A 7454-nucleotide genomic window follows, 5' to 3' on the forward strand; every position below is an offset into this window, starting at 1 on the left:
GAAAAGAGCTAAAAAATGACAGGATAAACAGATGGACACTCATTCTCTCAGATTACAAATTTGATTTACAAAGCATTCCAGGACATGAAAATGTAATAGCTGACTTTCTATCCAGATACATAATACATGAAAATGAAGCAAGTTGAAATAATGACATTAAACACATCAGCCAGGACATTCTGATAGAGTAAATAAGCGGTACAAATCACTTAGAAACAAGTAGCAGTAGTCAACTAAGTCAAATTAACATTCTACACATTTTTCAAACAAGTCATGACACTTTATTGTTACACTTTTCTTTTGGGTCATGATGACATTTATGCTTATGATCAATAACAGATCATCTATTTGCTCATTGTATTTTATTGTCAACTTGTAATACCAGATGTGTTTATTTTGTGTGTACATATTGTATTTTATTATTGATCATGCACAGCAATGTAAACAATGAGATGTAAACAACAGTGAACTACTTGAACTGTTGACCTATATTTTTTTTTCAAAACAACTCACAGATGTAAATATTTAAAATTTTTTACACACCTGAATACTACAATGAATGTTTATAAACATGGAAATTTGTTTACTATGGTACTTCAATACTACACTCAAGACTATTTATAGTAGTCTTATGCAAGGTCAACCTTGAACTGGATTGACATGTCTCTGAATTTTTTTTCCTTTTGATGATGGCAAAACTTAGTATGATATATTGACACAACACATCAGTATTGTAAATAAATATGAAATTTTTTTCTGTATTCATTTTAAGTAAATTTACTCAGTGTGTCAAATGATACACATTGATAATGTTGTACATCTATAATTATAGTAAAACATTGGATGTGGAATAACTTGTATATTTTTTCCTTTTTTATATTGATTAGCATGTGATTGTTTGTACAAAAAAATTTTTTCTTTCAGTACAAATGTATGCATAAAGCTTGTAAACACTTGATGGAGGTACTTTTCATTACAATTAGTGTGACATTTCAGTGATTTTGCTCTCAGTGAATTAAGTATATAAATGATTATACATTTTGGACTCAGTAATTTATATGATGTTATACATAATTACTAAGATTATATAAGATGATATGAGCAATTGAAGTGAACTTACAGCACTTCATGGAATAAGGTACTAAGCTCATATATATATTTTTACAGTGATATTGATGTTAAATATACTTGTCAAAGATTTTTGGACAAAAATCTTTTTGGAGTGTGGGGCGTATGTCACAGTCCAGTTTTAGAACCTCTGTGACATGAAGTGACACTCAGTCACCTATTGTAATATTCCGTGCGGGCAAGCACGAGGTTATGTGAATAAGTTAAAGGACTCTGAAATAAGGGTCAATGTTAGACAGTTAGTAAAGAACTCCAGCAGAGAGTGGATGTACGATTTTCTCTGTCTGTAATATGTACCTTAATGAATTTGATCTTATGTTAACTTGAGAGATTTCTTCGGACTTATATTGTGAACATTTTATTGATGTGATTGCTTGTTCTACATGGCATGAGCAGCCAGTATTTATTGGTCTATATTTTGTGACGGCTGAAGTCGCCAATATCTTTTGTAATTTATCTATATATATAATAAATTTCACGTCTGCTACCAGTGTGTTTATCAGTAATTCTAAATGTTGTCGTTGGAGACTTTAGTATACTAGTATTGTTGCGCACTTGCAAATCCAGTGCGTCTAATAAAGTACATCGTTAAGAGGAGTATTATAGCCGTACCAGAAGAGGTACCTACAACACACGGACACATCCACGTCGCCACGCCTACAGCCAAAACCAGGTAGCGACAGTCAGGCTTTATGCCTTGTGCACTAATGCAGTGTCCCATGAAACTTATCTGGTCTTGTTTCTATACTGTTTTCGTTTCATTTGATTTAATGTGTTTCTCTCTTAATCTCTTCAGTTTGTCAGAGTGATCTTTTTCTGCTTCTTCTTTGAACTGACCACATCCCACAATCACGATATCATCAGCCACATTAATGCATCCTTCTAATCCTAACAATGCTGTTAACTTCTTCTGGAATATTTCTCCACTTACACTTAGTCCAAAAGGAAGTCTTGACCATCTGTACCGCCCATATGGTGTGATCATGGTTGTTAGTAGACTAGACTTTTCATCTAGACGTACATGCCAGTAAGCCTCCTTTACGTCCAATTTAGAAAATATTTTAGCATTTAGGAACTGTGGCATTACAGCTTCCAAAGTTGGTAACTTAAAATGTTCTCTTTTTAAAGCAGTGTTTAGATGTCTTGGGTCAATGCAGATCCTTAAATCCCCATTTGGCTTTTGAACCACAGCCATCTGGCTGACCCAATCTGTTGGCTCATTTACAGGAATTAATATTTTCCTTTTTACTAATGTCTCTATTTCTGCTTCCACTTTCTTTTGAAATGCAAATGGTATATTACGACAAGGTGATACCACCGGAGCTATGTTCTCATTGATAGTTAATGATGTTTCACCTAAATCTCCCAGATGACGATCCATTGTAATAGTCGTGTAATTTCTTTAGTAAAATTTGCGGGTCATTTACGTCTTCATTCTCATCATGCTGCAACTGCTCACAAATCTCTTGGGCCTGAGGTCCAGCACAATGTAATATTATTGCTTTTTGTCTGATTTTAGGTTTTTCTTCAGCTTCTATTGCTAACAGTAACAGTTCCACTTGTCTTCTCCATTGGCGAAAGTTTTCACTGACATTACCTTCAGTCACTTTTAACTCTGTTGGTGGTTTAAGTAGACCTTCTGCCATCTTCCACAAAAACTTCACTATAGTATATCTACCGTAACTGAATAACCCCGAGCCTCTCTATATATATTTAATAATATTCTAGACTGAGACTCTGGAATCTACTAGATTCTAGATCTACACTTTAGATCTATTTTTTTTTTTTTTAAATTTAACTAGATTTATATCACTGATATAAATCTAAATATAGTTCTTGTTACCGCTGCCACCATGTTGATTATTATGAACAAATAATAACAAGACTCTGGATATAACTTATAAGACTTGAAATCAGCTGTTTAATCTAATGCCATATTGGTTGACAACAACAGTTACAAAGGATGTTACTCCCAAACACCGATTGGTGCAACCTATATAAAACACACATCAACAGTAACTATAATATATTTGTAAAGTTAACAATAGCTCTAATATAAGTGTTTGTATAAAATTATGCAATGACATTTTAACATGAGTTGTAAATTGTTTTTTTTTAAGGCCCCTTTATATGTTGACCTAACAAAGTCAAAATTGCCAAGGAGAGTTGAGTAAATAGAAGGTTTGTGAATAAACATTTATATAAGTTGTTTATAGACATATTTTACTATCTTGCCCTGGATGTGGCAAAATATGTAGGACACAGCTGGGGCTGTGTAGCCACGGGAAATACTGCATTCCTCGCTAATCTTCGGACTCTTAAGACAAGCCTTATTATTACTGGCTTACAAAAATGGAAGAGCTGCTATTAGTTTTGTGTGGTAGTATGACCATCTGACTGTCATGTTTAGATCTCAAAAACTAGAAAAACTGATTTTATGGTATTTTGCAACTTGCTAAGTTTATATTCAACAACTAATAATTGCCTTGTCATAAGGAGTCCTTTTTTTAATCTTAAGTATCTAATCAGTTTTCTGTAAAAACTTTTCTTTTTTTTCTGTTATCTTTGAAAGATTCTAATTTGTTGAATCTGGGAAGAAATGGGCATATTGAATGGTTATCATTATGATAGTGTCAAGATGTATTTAATAATTATATACAATTCAAATAGCTAGTAACTAATTACATATTTGTATCATTATTTTTCAGCGCAAAAGTTTCATTTATTAACTTTTAAAGCAATAACACAGTTGAATGTTCAAGTATCCACCTGACTGATGAATGTTCAAGTATCCACCAGACTGATGAATGTTCAAGTATCCACCAGACAGATGAATGTTCAAGTATCCACCAGATAGATGAATGTTCAAGTATCCACCAGACAGTTGAATGTTCACGTATCCACTAGACAGATGAATGTTCAAGTATCCACCAGACAGTTGAATGTGCAAGTATCCACTAGACAGATGAATGTTCAAGTATCCACCATTTCATTAATTATCATATTTCTCTTTTAGGAAAATGTTTCTGTTTTCACTTTATTTTATTTTGTACCAGTCTAGTATTTTGTACCATTAAAAATTTATATTTCATGTTAGTAAAAAAGATGTTTGAAATTTTGTTTCAAAATTTATAAAAAAAATCTATATATATATATTAAAATAGTAATTTACTCAACCTTGGAATCCTATCACTGAACTGGGAAAGCTAGCTTTGATTGTTTTTGTTGTTGTAAATATATATGGCTCCTTTTGTCTCGAAAGGCAATGGATGCGCCCAAGTGAGTCACTGGTTTTGGCTTAATCTTGAGACGGGGCAGAATCTGGTGTGGCTAATCAAGCCAATTCTAGAACGGCAGACTTTGCCACAATTCGTACATTTGTATGCCTCTGATTTAGGGCTAGCAGACAGGGCAGCTTTCTTTTTTTCCCTCTTGATTAAAGCCGCTTCAATTCTTTTGTTCTCAGCAAGGGTTGTCCCAGCACGCACAGTCTGTCTCCATGCACTCCGGTCTTTGGCTATGTTTTCCCACATACTTTCACTGATGCCTGAGGCTCTCATGTCTCGCTTGCAGACATCTCTATATGTTAGTCTTGGGCGGCCCTTGGGTCTGACTCCTTCCACAAGTAAATATCCATATGGATAGTGTGTATATTATGCAAAGGTTGATTATTTATTAGCTGTTAAGGTTGGAGTTTTCCTTTTTTTTTATTTTTACATGATTTCAATGTTAAATACCACTGTAGTTGTCTTTCTGATAATGATGCTATGATGTGGTCTTGGTATATTTTTTCTGTGATTAGATGTTGTAACATATAGATATTGACAATGTAAAAAGTTTATATACAACCAAGTTCATACATTAATCTATTTCACAATCATACAAACTATAAACTGCGTAAAGCTTTTTGTTATTATTAAAAATATAAACTGTAAAGTATTGGATACTAAAATGCATTTTAATTGATTCTTCCCGAGCTATAGTTTATTGCATCTTCATTTTGTGTGTGCACAATCTATTGAATTAATAATGTAATTTTTTGTGAGATGATTTGTGTTGGTCACATGTATATGTCATTAGTTTCTATCATGATTTTTTTAAAAGTATTTGTGTAAAACCAGAGAGGTTTCATTAAATTTGTACTTTATTAATTTTTTATTTTACATTTTTGTTTAGTTTTAATTTTACTTACAAGCTGAATTTGTATACATAGCTATGATTTGATGGAATTCTTCTTTTTATAAAATTTTACATGGTCTAAGGTTTTTGAGTTCATTGAAGCTTTTTTCAAAACTCTGAAGAGTTGAACTGAAGGCTTGTAAAACTATAGGCCAGCAAAAAATAAAAGCTTCCTCTCACCAGCCTGACTGAAATGATTGTTCTGTCTGGAAGAGATCCTAATTGATGTCTGTATCACACTACTATTTCCAATGCTTCAGAAGCTCCAGACACGGGGGCTAGAGATTGGCAGACTGCTAAGCACACCAAGAACTCCTGCCATCTTCCTGCTCTTTACCACACTCAACAATCCCCATTCCATTTGTGAAACAGAATGTTGGGATTGTTGACATGGTCATAAAGACTCTCTTCCCAACCAAGACTTGAGCAATGCTTTTCCATTCCTAATGAAGTCTTGTTTTCTTACTTCCTTGAAGCCTAATTGTTTTGACCCAGGGGTGGGGGGGCACTATGTTGTAGACTGGGATGTTTGCTTTCTGACAGCATTGTAGAATAATTATATTGTAATAAAATATTTTTCAAATAAAAAAATTAAATGAAACAAAACCTACATCTTGGCTATTAAAATCCAGGTTAATACTGCTATTTGTTATATAATGTATGTGTCACTGTCATGAGATGTATACATTGGATGCTTACATAAACATTGGTTTTGTGAAACATCAGTCAATTGTATTTATGACCCTACTCTAAATGGCCTAGAATGTTGAACATAAGAGTACCAGTTCAATGTTAGAGAAAATAATAGTAAGTAGGGGAGACAATAAAAGAGTTTTAATATGTTCCATCTTCTTGTTTAGTCCACTTTTGTGAATTATAGTTGAAGTTTAATTGTGTTTAATCAGATTAGCCACCCAACTCTATTGTAAAAATCGTATTATACAATGCAACTTTTATCTACAGATAATGACCCTGTAAGAAGGTAAAGTACCACAATGACCAACCAGCGTTACTTTCCCCAACTACTGTCTGGTGCCCAATAGATTTGGTTGGACTCTCAGGCATCATTCTATGGCCTCCTATGGATCATCTCAGTGAGATGAATGCCTGGGCATTAGCTGTGGTCAAAACAATGTTGCCCACACATCAGTTCCCCCCTCTCCATGCAGCTGATGTATCCAAAGGAACGGCAGTGCCGATACAGTTTGGGGTTAGCGGCGTCGCAGGTTCTGCCAGAGTGTAGCACTGGGTGCTGCAAACTGCCTAAGGGTCGCCAGCTCCTGATTTTTCCTCAGGGTTGACTCCCGAAGCCTTTTCCATGATTGGGTATAGCTGCAAAGCAACAGAGGTTTGAATTCAGAGTTTTCCTTCTCCTAGGTGGGTAGCCAGTAAGGTTGTCATAGCCGGAAGTGGTAATGGATGAAAGCACTCCACTACCTATAAAATTCTTCCAAATGGCATGCTTCTCGAATAGCCTCTGACAACCAGTCCAACTCATGGCCTTCATGTGTGGCTCAGATATTGAGTCCGGCGGAACTGTTCTCACTAACAGGAGAAGGGGCAAAGGCGAGTAACTGGCGCCTTAACCAGTAAGCTTCGGGCAGGAGGGGCTCAGGCATCGTAAGAATCAAAGATCCCATTCTTCAGCAACATTTGAACCCTTAGATCCCCTCAGTTTGGAAGACAAGCACTTAACCTCTCACCCACAGCATCCCAAAGTTAAAATTTATTTAGCATAAATATTTAAATGTCTAGATCCTCTGTTACTATTTGCAGCACGTTTTTCAGCATTATTACATTTTCAACTAACTGTTAACTGTTACACAAGAAATGCTCAAATCTTATTGATTTAAGCAAGTACTTATATATATACAATGCAGCCATTGTAATAGTAATTAGAAGCCTAATTTTACAAACTTGAATGACAGCAATTTGGTTTGGAACCTAATTGTCTAAATTTTTAAAAATATATTTTTATGTTTTAAATAAGCTCAAGACATGCCAACCTATTTACCCAAAAAATTATTTCTGTACACTTGATTTTTGAAGAATTATTTTCATAATGCCTTCTAGTGTCTTTATCAATTGATATTAAGCCACATCTGGGTACTGTTCATGCATTGCTTTTTAATGCCCTGAGTATCAAG

At 34.5% G+C, this 7454-nt stretch overlaps 1 long non-coding RNA gene across 1 annotated transcript; it reads left to right on the top strand.

Annotated features, from left to right (window-relative positions):
* The first annotated feature begins 412 nt into the window (after positions 1-412).
* On the top strand, positions 413-6152 carry LOC129925836 (uncharacterized). The gene is made up of 2 exons (XR_008777556.1): positions 413-3309; positions 3837-6152. It is a non-coding gene; the product is annotated as an uncharacterized LOC129925836 (long non-coding RNA).
* Positions 6153-7454: the final 1302 nt, after the last annotated feature.

This window comes from Biomphalaria glabrata, chromosome 4 (assembly GCF_947242115.1).
Source record: "Biomphalaria glabrata chromosome 4, xgBioGlab47.1, whole genome shotgun sequence".
In the NCBI taxonomy this organism is placed as follows: Eukaryota; Metazoa; Mollusca; class Gastropoda; family Planorbidae; genus Biomphalaria; species Biomphalaria glabrata.